At 37.1% G+C, this 12,732-nt stretch overlaps 1 protein-coding gene across 9 annotated transcripts in view; it reads left to right on the top strand.

Moving 5' to 3' along the window:
- The window catches only part of NCOA1 (nuclear receptor coactivator 1), a 172,236-nt gene that overhangs the window by 23,669 nt on the left and 135,835 nt on the right, over positions 1-12,732 (top strand). For 2 of the 9 annotated variants that reach the window (XR_004971916.1, XM_036335187.1), the window contains exon 1: positions 6,634-7,095. The exons of 2 other annotated variants lie outside the window; for them this stretch is intronic. The gene's annotated coding sequence lies outside the window, so the exon portion shown is untranslated. Of the gene's footprint in view, positions 1-6,619; positions 7,096-12,732 lie in introns of those variants that run through there. 5 more of the 9 variants (XM_036335192.1, XM_036335191.1, XM_036335193.1 and 2 more) reach the window with 5 other exon arrangements.

The raw sequence follows: 12,732 nt of genomic DNA, 5'->3' as shown, positions 1-12,732 counted from the left end.
ATGTACAATTCCAATGACAACAGACCCCACAGAAATACAAAGGATTGTTAAAAAATACTATGAACAACTCTATTCCAACAAGCTAGGCAACCTGAAGAAATTGACATATTCCTAGAAAAACACAACCTTCCAAAACTCAATCAGGAAGAATCTAAAAATCTCAGTATGCCAATAACTATGGAGGAAATTGAAGCAGTCATCAAAAAGCTTCCAGCAAACGAAAGTCCAGGGCCAGACAGCTTCACAGTGGAGTTTTACCAAACATTTCAAGGAAGAACTAAAACCTAACCTTCTCAGACTATTCCAAAAAATTCAAGAGGCAGGAACACTTCCAAGCTCATTCTATGAATCCAGCATTATCCTAATACCAAAACCAGATAAAGACAACACAATGAAAGAGACTTACGGCCAATATCCCTCATGAACATAGATGCCAAAATCCTCAAAAATTCTAGCAAATTGGATCCAGCATTACATCAGAAAGATCATACACCATGACCAAGTCGGATTTATCCCGGGGATGCACGGGTGATATAATATTCGCAAATCAATAAATGTGACACATCACATAAACAAATTGAGATAAAAATCACATAGGCATATCAATTGATGCAGAAAAAGCATTTGACAAAATCCAACACCCTTTCTTGATAAAAACCCTCAGCAAAATGGGAATAGAGGGATCTTACCTCAACATAATAAAAGCCTTATATGACAAACTTACAGCCAGCATCATATTCAATGGGCAAAAACTAAAACCATTTCACCTAAGAACAGGAACGAGACAGGGATGCCCACTTTCAACAGTCCTGTTAGACATAGTACTGGAAGTGCTAGCCATAGCAATTAAACAAGAAGAAGAAATAAAAGGTATCCAAATTGGAAAAGACATAAAATTGTTATTATTTGCAGATGACATGTTACCGTACATAGAAAATCCTAAAGACTCCATCAAAACATTATTAGACTTATTAAGTGAATTCGGCAATGTAGCAGGATACAAAATTAACGCCAAGAAATTTATGGCATTTTTCTACACCAATAGTGAACTTACAGAAAGAGAGATTAAAAAGACAATCCCATTTACCATTGCACCAAAAAAATTAAGATCCCTAGGAATAAATTTAACTAAATAGGTAAAAGACCTGTACTTGGAAAACTACAGGACAGTGAAAAAGAGATAGAGGAAGACATAACAGATGGGAGAACATACTGTATTCATGGGTTGGTAGAATCAACATCATTAAAATGTCCATACTACCCAAAGCAATCTGTAGATTCAATGTACTCCCCTATAAAATACCAATGGCATATTTCACAGACCTAGAACAAACTCTCCAAAAATTCCTCTGGAATAAAAAAAGACCCTGAATAGCTGCAGCAATTGTGAGAAAGAAGTACAAAGTAGGTGGGATCTCAATACCAGATATCAAGCTGTTTTACAAAGCCACTGTTCTCAAAATTGCCTGGTACTGGCACAAGAACAGACATAGAGACCAATGGAATAGAATAGAGAACCCAGAAATCGACACAAACCACTATGCTCAATTAATATTTGACAAAGGAGGCAAGAACATACAATGGAGTCAAGACAGTCTCTTCAATAAATGGTGTTGGGGAAATTAGATAGATACATGCAAAAAAATGAGACTAGACCATCGACTTACACCATACACAAAAATAAACTCAAAATGGATAAAGGACGTAAATGTAAGACAGGAAACCATAAATATTAGAGGAATACACAGGCAGCAAAATCTTAGACATATGCTGAAGTAATATCTTCACCTATACAGCTCCTAGGGCAATGGGAACTAAAGAGAAAATAAACAAATGGGACTACATCAAAATTAAAAGCTTCTGCACAGCAAAAGAAACCATCAACAAAACAACAAGAAAGCCCACTGCATGGGAGAACATATTTGCCAATGTTATCACCGATAAGGATTTAATCTCCAACATTTATAGGGAACTCATAGAAGTTAACAAAAGGAAGATAAACAATCCAATAAAAAAATGGACAAAGGACCTAAATAGACACTTTTCAAAAGAGGACCTTCAGAAAGCCAAGAGACATATGAAAACATGCTCAAAGTCCTAATCATCTGAGAAATGCAAATCAAAACAACAATGAGGTACCATCTCACACCTGTCAGAATGGCTATCAACAAATCAACAAACGACAGGTGCTGGAGAGGATGTGGAGTAAAAGGAACCCTTGTGCACTGTTGGTGGGAATGCAGACTGGTGCAGCCACTATGGAAGACAGTATGGAGTTTCCTCAAAAAACTAAAAATGGAACTCCCATTTGACCCCGTGATCCCACTTCTAGGAATATATCCCAAGGAAACAGAAACACCAATCAGAAAGGATATATGCACCCCTATGTTCATAGCAGCACAATTCACCATAGCGAAGATCTGGAAATAGCCTAAGTGCCCATCAGTAGATGAATGGATTAGAAAACTGGTACATCTGCACGATGGAATACTATGCTACTGTAAGAAAGAGGGAATTCTTACCATTTGCAACAGCATGGATGGAACTGGAGAGCATTATGCTAAGTGAAATAAGCCAGTCAATGAAGGAAAAATACCACATGATCTCACTCATTTATGATCTCCATATCCTTGCAGATATTTATTATATGACTTTTTAAAATATATATATATTTTAAAATATATTTTATTGATTTTTTACAGAGAGGAAGGGAGAGAGATAGAGAGTCAGAAACATTGATGAGAGAGAAACATCGATCAGCTGCCTTCTGCATACTCCCTACTGGAGATGTGCCCACAACCAAGGTACATGCCCTTGACCGGAATCGAACCTGGGACCTTTCAGTCTGCAGTCTGATGCTCTATCCACTGAGCCAAATCGGTTATGACTTTTTAAAATATTTTTGATATTTTCATTTATGTCAGAGAGGATGGGAGAGGGAGAGAGAATTAGAAACATCGATGAGAGAGAATCATTGATTGGCTGCCTCCTGCACACCCCCTACTGGGGTTCGAGTCGGCAACCTAGGCATGTGCCCTTGATGAGAATCAAACCTGGGACCCTTCAGTCCGCAGGCTGACGCTCTATCCACTGAGCCAAACTGGCTAGGGCTATTATATGACTTTTTAATTTTAGCCATCCATTGTAATTTTGATTTGCATTTCCCTAATGACTGAGATGTTGAGCATCTTTTTATATGCTTATTGGCCATTTGCACATCTTTCATAAAGAAATGTCTATTTCAATCTTGTGCCCATTTTAAAATTTGGTTGTCTTTTTATTATTAAACTTTGAGAGTTCTTGATAAGTCCCATATCAGATATATGACTTGCAAATATATTTTCCCCTTAGGTGGATTGTATTTTAACTTTCTTGATGGTGAGCCCATTGAGGCACAAAAGTTTTACATTTTAATGAAGTCCAATTTATCTATTATTTTTCCTTCTTGTGCTTTGGTGTCATAGCTAAGAATTCCTTGCCCAACTCAAGGTCATGAAAAATTAATGCCTATGTTTCTTTTCTAAGAGCTTTAAATTTTATTACTTACATTTGGGTCTTTGGTTCATTTTTAGTTAATTTTTCTATATGGTGTGAGGTAGATTCCAATTCTTTTTGCAGTAGAGATAAAGTTCATTATCTTCTAAATATACACATCAGTAAGACCTTTCATGTTCACCTCATTTAATATTTTAATCAATATGTGATTTTCTGCCACTTCATTAGTTTCACCTTTGACTCCCTGCTAATGAGTATTTTGTGGGTCTTAAATGGAATTTCTTTACCAAAGCCATATTCACCTTTGCACTTATCATAAAATGTCAGAATTAGGAGGAAGTTTATTGATCATATATAGGCCACCCTCTTATCTAAGTAGAGCCCTCAGCATCTGAGACAGAAGGGCTTTCACCTTCTTCCTGGACGGTGAGATCATTAGTTCTAGATGGTGAGCAGTTATTAGGTTCAGCAATTCCTCTGGCCAACTCTAGAAGCACTTAGTATACGTAAGGATACATTTATATGTGCTATCAAATGAACAGGCCCCTGTAACTGCGTGGCTCAGGGTCTGTGACTAACTTATTCTCGTATAAAGGCAGTCATAATCCATTTGACCAGTTTAGTTGAAAAATAGCAAATTTTAATTTCTTGGCAATAACATAGTCACATAAGCATTGGTAATAGTCTTCATTTTTATTTGATTGAAGTCTGTGGAGCAAATAATATTCTAGTCTCTATAGCAATTGTGACTTAAATGAATAATATTAACAGATTAATAAAATTAGGATACTGGGTAATAAAATGTAAACATAAGTAGAAAGTTAAGTTTTTTATGGCTTAGATTTTGACATTGAAAAACATCTATGGTCATTTAGTAAAAAGTAAACATGGTATTAAGTTTAGAATAATGAGTGTCAGGTGAATCTGCAAAACTAATAGTTATATTAACTATTCATAGTTTATTTTTTTTAATTAAATCTTTATTGTTCAGATTATTACATTTGTTCCTCTTTTTCCCCCCCCATAACTCCCCTCCTCCCAGTTCCCGCCCCACCCTCCGCCCTCACTCCCCACCCACTGTCCTCATCCATAGGTGCACGATTTTTGTCCAGTCTCTTCCCGCATCTCCCACACCCCTTTCCCCCCCAAGAATAGTCAGTCCATTCCCTTTCTATGTCCCTGATTCTATTATAATCACCAGTTCATTCTGTTCATCAGATTATTTATTCACTTGATTCTTAGATTCACTTGTTGATAGATGCATATTTGTTGTTCATAATTTGTATCTTTACCTTTTTCTTCCTCTTCCTCTTCTTAAAGGATACCTTTCAGCATTTCATATAATCCTGGTTTGGTGGTGATGAACTCCTTTAGCTTTTCCTTATCTGTGAAGCTCTTTATCTGACCTTCAATTCTGAATGATAGCTTTGCTGGATAAAGTAATCTTGGTTGTAGGTTCTTGGTATTCATCCCTTTGAATATTTCTTGCCACTCCCTTCTGGCCTGCAAAGTTTCTGTTGAGAAATCAGCTGACAGTCGTATGGATACTCCCTTGTAGGTAACTGAGTTTCTTTCTCTTGCTGTTTTTAAGATTCTCTCTTTATCTTTTGCTCTTGGCATTTTAATTATGATGTGTCTTGGTGTGGTCCTCTTTGGATTCCTTTTGTTTGGGGTTCTCTGCGCTTCCTGGACCTGTAAGTCTATTTCTTTCACCAGGTGGGGGAAATTTTCTGTCATTATTTCTTCAAATAGGTTTTCAATATCTTGCTCTCTGTCATCTTCTGGCACCCCTATAATTCTGATGTTGGTATGCTTGAAGCTGTCCCAGAGGCTCCTTACACTATCCTCGCATTTTTGGATTCTTTTTTCATTTTGCTTTTCTGTTTGGGTGTTTTTTGCTTCCTCGCATTTCAAATCATTGACTTGATTCTTGCGCTCCTCTGGTCTGCTGTCGGGAGTCTGTATAATATTCGTTATTTCAGTCCGTGTATGCTTAATTTCTAGTTGGTTCCCCAATATAAGATCGAGGGTCTCATTAGTTTTCTTGTAGATCTCATTAAGTTTATCGGCGGCTTCTAAACAGTTCTTGAGAGACCTTAAAAGTGTGGTTCTGAACTCTATATCTTCCATTGACAATTTTGTCCTGTTTCTTTGTCTCCGCATTTTGGTATGCTTCCTTGGTGCACCTCCTAGTGGTCTTTGTGCGCAGTCTTGTAGTTAAACCTTGATTGTTGTAGCTAATACCAGGGAGGGTTTGACCTCCAGGCCAAGTGGCTATGAGAATCAGCTGTGTCTGCAGTGAGAGAACTTCTGTCCTCTAGGGAGGTGCTAATCTAGCCTTTGCCTGAGGCTATCCGGCAAATGCCTCTGTGCAGGGCTTGGGCGGGGCGGGTCGCACAGGATCAACAGGGTGGGCCGGAGAGAGCAGTTATGGTGGCTCTCAGTCCCGTCCCGAGGGGCTCTGCCTCTCCGAGTCCCAGCACCCGCTGCAAACCTTGGAGAGAAAGCTGCACTCGCTCTGACCGAAGCCAGACAGTCCCGCTTCTCCCGTTTGAGTCTGGGTCCCTAAAGACTCGCCTGTATCAGGAGCTCAGAGTCTGCGACTCCCTCCCGATTGAAAACGCCAACCGCGCCCTCCGCCGCCAGCCCGCTCCTCGAGCTCTGCACCTCAGAATTTGACTTCAGCACTGCGCCTCCTCTGAGTGTCCGTATGCGTTTCTCTTTCCTCCTAGTTGTAGGACTTCCACTCAGCCAGCGTTCCTGTGGTTCTGGGTGATGTCCGTTCCGTCTTTTAGTTTCACTTTTGAAGTAGTTGTTCAAGGCAGCAAACTCCAGCGTTAACCTATGCCGCCATCTTTCGATGTTTCTAACTATTCATAGTTTAAAGAAGAGATCGTACCGATTCATTGAAAGAAAGAAGCAAGTGTGCAAGCCAGAAGGGAGCTTATCATATCTTGACCCTTGCTCAAATTCGGGGCATCAGAGTACGTTATAGCTGTCAGATCTAGTTTAACATTGAGAAAGAGCTTATCTTTTATTTGAAAAAATATTATTATTAAAAACATGTTTCCTGTGAGATTTCTAAATTATTAAAGGCACATTTAGGAATAATTTATTTTAGGGACATTTATTTTGGCACCCTTTGTTAAATTTACTTCTCCTTTAGTATTTTGAGAGCTTAGAGGTGATTCATGTTATATTACTTGGAGGAAGGCTAGCTTGCATTCTTGCTTGTTTTTGTCCCCCTGTTATGAAAGGAAATTAGAATATTGTGGAAAATAGGGAAAATATTTAAAAATAAAAGGAAGAAAAAAAGCACAGAGCAAGTAAAATAAGCAAGTAACTAACCATATCTTCTCCTGTCTCTACACAAAAGCTATTAATATTTTGGTGGACTTCTGAAGTTACAGTCTGGATTCCTAATTTATTCAGAATTTTTTTGGTGTTTTTTCCAAAGCAAATAATTACTCTTCATTGGATCTGGAGTTAAAAACAAACAACAAACAAAAACAAAGATCAAACAGAAACTCTCAGTGAATCTCCTTCAAGAAAGAAATTCTTCATTTTGTCACTGAGGAAGTTCTGTCAGCCAGCCAGCTGGTAATGTCACCCTTTGAGTAGTTTATAACCTCCTATGTGCTGCCTCTTGGTGGTGAATAGACTGAGCCTTGCTCTGCATGTTATAAAGGCATGATGGACCCTGACCTATGAAATACATTTTTTCTCTTTATGAATATGAATAGGTTTTTCCTTTATTTGAGGGGGAGTGGAGACAAAAAGTTCATTAAACTGCAAAAAATTATATGTCATTGTTGTTAACTGAACCTAACTAATGGCCACCCTTGTGAAATGTTAGTAATAATTATATTAGTAGAGATACACTTAAAAAAATTTGATCTAACCCTTTTTAATTCTCGGTCTGGTACCTGACCTTTTTTCTCTTCTCCTACCTGTTAGTGTCATCTTCCTCCCTTTCTCTGTTACTCCCTCAGTTTACATTGCTGCAAAACCCTTTTTCCCCCAATGTAATCTCCTCTTTCTATCCAGCTTATTTTCATTTTTAAGATATCTTTTTATACCAGTGATTATTTCCTGTACACCCCCCTCAACCACACATGCACCCATTTTGTTTGGACTACACAGTGTTGTTATTATCTGTTGAATTTGAATGCTTTAATGATAGCATGTATTCTCTTCAGTAAGATATAGGCCCCACTTCTTCCTATTGGCTTTAACTTCTTATTTACACACTTTTGCTACTTACTGGTAGGCTCTGGCAGGGATTAACTCCAAATTCTAAAACTAATAAAATCTAAAACTTTAACACTTCTACAAAAAAAAAAAAAAAGCATAGTATAAAATTTTGTGACTATGAGTCTAAAGATTTCTTAGAACACAGAGGACATGATCCTTGGAAAAGAAAAAACATAACTTGGGCTTCCAACAAAGTTAAGAACTTCCAACCTTCAAAAGACACTGTTAAGAGTATGAAAAAACAACTGTCAGAGAAATGTAAATCCAAACCAAAATGAGATACCACTTCACACCCTCTGGGTTGGCTAGAATTTAAAAAGTCAGATAAAAACAAGTGTTGACAAGAATGTGGAGAAATCAGAAGCTGCTGATGGGAATGTAAAATGTTGCAGCCACTCTGGAAAGCATTCTGGCAGTTTCATGAATATCTCTCATACTCCTTCAAGTCTTTGCTCAAATCTCACCTTGAGTAAAGGATGTGTACTTATATCATCCTATTTAGTGTCACAAGTTTCCCCCTCCCTTCCCCTTAACATTTCTCTTCCCTGCTACATGTTATCTTCTAACCACCCCCAGTGCATACCACCTTCTAACATACTATATAATTTACTTATTTTATTGTTTACCTCTCCCCACTGAAATGTAAATTCTATGAGGGCAGGGTCGAGTAGTGCCTAGCTTAAAGTAGCCTCTCATTAATTATTTGTTGCATGAATGAATGAAAACTGGGACTGACTCCAAATTCTCTTGCCCTTAATCACAATGATATACAGCCTCTCAAACATGTATTTTTGAGTTTTCGTGATGACTTTGTTTTTATAATGATGATTCAATAACTATACTACTTCACCTAGTTGTACTATATTTAAATTATTGATATTTAGTTTATTTCTGAAAGATAGAGCTACTCATTCAGCAAACATTTAGAAGCCTTTAGTATCAGGCTTTGTGTGACAGCTTCATAAAGATAAAGAAAATATGGGTCTTGTCCTCAGGGAAATCTCAGACTATAATGGCAGTAGATATGTCAACAAGTATTGTAATGGTATCTGATAAGGGCACATATTAGAGGCATTTTGAAGTTACAAAGAGAGTACACCAGTTGTAGTACCCAACTCTGTGGGAGCTAGAGGTTGGATCCTGATTTGGGGGTGGTGTAGAAATGGGAGGAAGGGCACCTGATTAAGAAGATGCTATAACCGAAACCGGTTTGGTTCAGTGGATAGAGCGTCGGCCTGCGGACTGAAAGGTCCCAGGTTCGATTCCGGTCAAGGGCATGTACCTGGGTTGCGGGCATATCCCCAGTAGGAGATGTGCAGGAGGCAGCTGATCGATGTTTCTCTCTCATCGATGTTTCTAACTCTCCCTCTCTCTCCCTTCTTCTCTGTAAAAAATCTTAAAAAAATTTTAATAAAATATATTAAAAAAAAACACACAACAAAACTCATTTAAAAAAAAAAAAAAAGAAGATGCTATAATGAAAATGTACACTGAGTTATGGTTTTGGCCAGGTATTAAAATAGATTGGAAGTAGGCTAAATATTGTAAAGGATAAAAAGGTTGAAGTAAAACTTTAATTAATAACAATATAATGTTCTCTCATAATTTATAGGCTAACACATTGTAATTGGAGGATAAATCTTGCTTTTAAAGAAAGATCTGAAAGAAGTAATATATTTAAATTGCATTTACCTTAAAATATGTAGTACTCATACCCTTAGGAGAGGGTAAGATTGAGTTTTTAGAATTACTTTAAACTATAAACAGTGGGTGTTATAAATTAATAGTTGTAAAGTGAACACATGTTCCAGGCACTCTCTTAACATTTTGCATATGTTAATACAGAATGATATATTTTACCTTAATTATATGTATGGTCAAGCCATGATCATCTGTAGGTAGATTATTTGCATTTGGGGTATTCATTCATTTCAAACGACATCTTCATTGACTGCCCTTCCATCTTCTCATCAATATCCTTCTCCCATTTGTTTTTACTGTATCTGACCAGCTTTAAAAAATCATTTATTATTTATTATTATACTTATTATTTATCATCTTTTTAAATTTTTTATATTTCAGTTACAGTTTGCACTCAACATTATTTTGTATTAGTTTTAGGTTTACTTTATCATGTATTTTTAAAGATGTTAAATAGATTATGTCTTTCTACTACATTTGCTGATACTTGATAGGTCATAATGAGAGAACAAGTGTCATGTAAGCCTGAGAAAAGTATACAGACTCATTTTTCTTAGTCTTATTTCTTAATTTCCTGCTTAATATTTCATTTATCCAAGGTTTTTCTCCAATTACAATTTAATCATTTATATAAGTACAATTGGAAGTCATTTTTCCCAGTCCTACTTAATATCACAGACTCCTTCCCCTGCTCTTCAGGAATACAATTCTTAGAAGCCATAGGGTTTTTAAGTATTTGAAGACTTAGAATTAGAGGAAAATTATGGGACAGAATCCATTTATGGGAGCTGATTTCAGACAAGGCAGATGATGGACTTTACACAAATATATCTTCACCAACATTGTCTGATGATTTTTTAATTTCACTTTGTTATGTTGCCTGAAGTTCTATTAAGCATTAATTTGGATAGATAAATACCTGCTTTTTAGATACCTCTGGTTAGGTTAAGAGTTTATAATAATTTTTATAAATTGTTCTAGTCAGATTGCCTCTCCACCTCTAGTTGTCATATTCAGTAGTTTTGATTTAAACAAAAGAAATGATCAACTTGTTTACCAGTAAGAGCTGGAAAAGGATCATTGTTTTAAATATATATTTTAAAAATTGATTTTAGAGAAAGAGGAAGGGAGAGTGAGAGAAAGAGATATATAAACATTGAGGAGAGAGAAACGTTGTTAGGCTGCCTATTGGGGTTTGAGCTCACAACCCAGGCAGGGAATCGAACTAGCGACCTCTTGGTGCATGGGACAGCACTCAGCCAACTGAGCCACACTGGCCAGGCAGGATCATTGTGTTAATAATTAAATTCGCCCTAACTGGTTTGGCTCAGTGGATAGAGCATCGGCCTGCGGACTGAAGGGGTCCAGGTTCAGTTCCGGTCAAGGGCATGTACCTTGGTTGCGGGCACATCCCCAGTAGGAGGTGTGCTAGAGGCAGCTGATCGATGTTTCTCTCTCATCGGTGTTTCTAACTCTCTAACCCTTCCTCTCTGCAAAAAATCAGTAAAAATATATATACTTAAAAAAAATAATTAAATTCTCTTGGTATTTATGTTGTGACATTTTAGTGAGTGAATCTTTATTGTGACTAACACTATAGAATTTTTAGCTAATCAGGGATATTTATTTTGGGAAAGCAGAAAAACCTGTTTCTTACACTTTACTTTTGCAATAATATGGCCCTGGGTATATGTTTCATATTTTTGGCTTTTGTCCAGCTTGTCTCAGGTGGCTTATTCTTTACTCTTATTGAGGCCCATTGTTCTTAATCTAGCTTTTGTTTTCACATCGCTACTTCCCACTAGTTTATAGTCTATATGCAAATTAACTGTAATAACATGCATTATTTTAGTCATTCTATCTCAAGCAAAGTTAGTTTGCATTTTCCTTTCACTTCGTTCAGTACTTCCTTTAAAATGGTCAAGTCCAGAGTTCACACATATTTAGACTTGGATATATAGGACTTTGCAAATCTCCTCAGTGCTGGTAGGTAAAGGAGAGACTGAAATACCTCTTGGAGGTGGAAAAGTAAGAAAAAGAGAATGCATTTGTAAATATTTTAAATAAAAAATATATTTTAAAAGGGGTTGAATGATTGCTATGTAGCCAAATTCTTGTGGGGATTTTTTTATATATCAGGTTTCTTGATAGCCTCATCTCAGCATGTTAAAGCCTCATAATAATAATAAAAAAAATTATTCTACAGCCTCCTGAATGTTATGGTGCCAGACTACCTAGAGTGGCCATGATGGATTACTCAGTTGAAAACTATCTTTGCTAATTTTTTGTTTCTAGGCTAGGGAGATGGGAACAACCCTTTTACCAAAAACCAACCAACCAAACAAAAAACTGACGAAAACCCATTTCCCTTCCTTGAAAGCCCACAAATATCAGCATTGGAAGGTAGTCATGGATACGAAAGATCACCCAGGTAGAATGTCTAGAGAGAGAACAGATGATTTAGGTGAAAGATCTTCGGAACATACATCTAAAATGAGAATTCTCTTAATAAGACTTTCAGAAGAAATGACTAAAATCATTGGACCAAAAATTTAGGAGAGTGTAAGCTAACAATTCTGAAAACATTATGCATATATACTAGTGTGAAATAGATGGATAGTGAATTGTGCGATCCAGGTTTCTCACTTTTGGAGAGCGAGGTTACAGATAGCCATGCACAAGGGAAATGCTAGAACCATATAGTACTGGGTTAGAGTTAGAGACATCAGTATGAACTCATGTTTAGCTTAATATAGATATGGATGCAGACACATTATAGATATGTATGTATATGGATACAGCCACTTTATATATATGGTCTAGTATACAGAGATTTTCTAGCTCTGTCAACTGAAAGGACCTAGATATAATGACACCCCAGTAGTATTGAGCACACCAAGTACCCAAATTTTGATTTCTAATACTGTTATCCAACAAAAAGGACTAAAGCTCCTTGGAAAATGTCTGATTCCAGCACTGGGGCAGGGAAGATACAAATGAGCAGGGACCATTTTGTATTGCTGGAAAGTAAGAAAATGCTTAAAATCCAAACGAATAGGGTCTTGGCAAAAAGATAGAGTGCCATTCTGAAAGTGTACCTGCTGGGAGCCGGTCCATCCTTGCTGTTTCAAGGGACCTGGCATATATGGCATACTGTTCTTAATATGTTTGCTCACCTTCTTGGCACTATGTGTTTTAACCAAGGTCACCTCTCTGAGAAAGGTTGTTTCCCCAGGTAGGGATTTTTCCCCTGAAGTTAGGGAGGGAATAAAACCCCTTAAC

The sequence above is a fragment of the Myotis myotis genome, unplaced genomic scaffold (genome assembly GCF_014108235.1).
Source record: "Myotis myotis isolate mMyoMyo1 unplaced genomic scaffold, mMyoMyo1.p scaffold_m19_p_14, whole genome shotgun sequence".
In the NCBI taxonomy this organism is placed as follows: domain Eukaryota; kingdom Metazoa; phylum Chordata; class Mammalia; order Chiroptera; family Vespertilionidae; genus Myotis; species Myotis myotis.
Note: the sequence above shows the minus strand (reverse complement) of the source record. Positions and strands in the feature narration are given on the sequence as shown.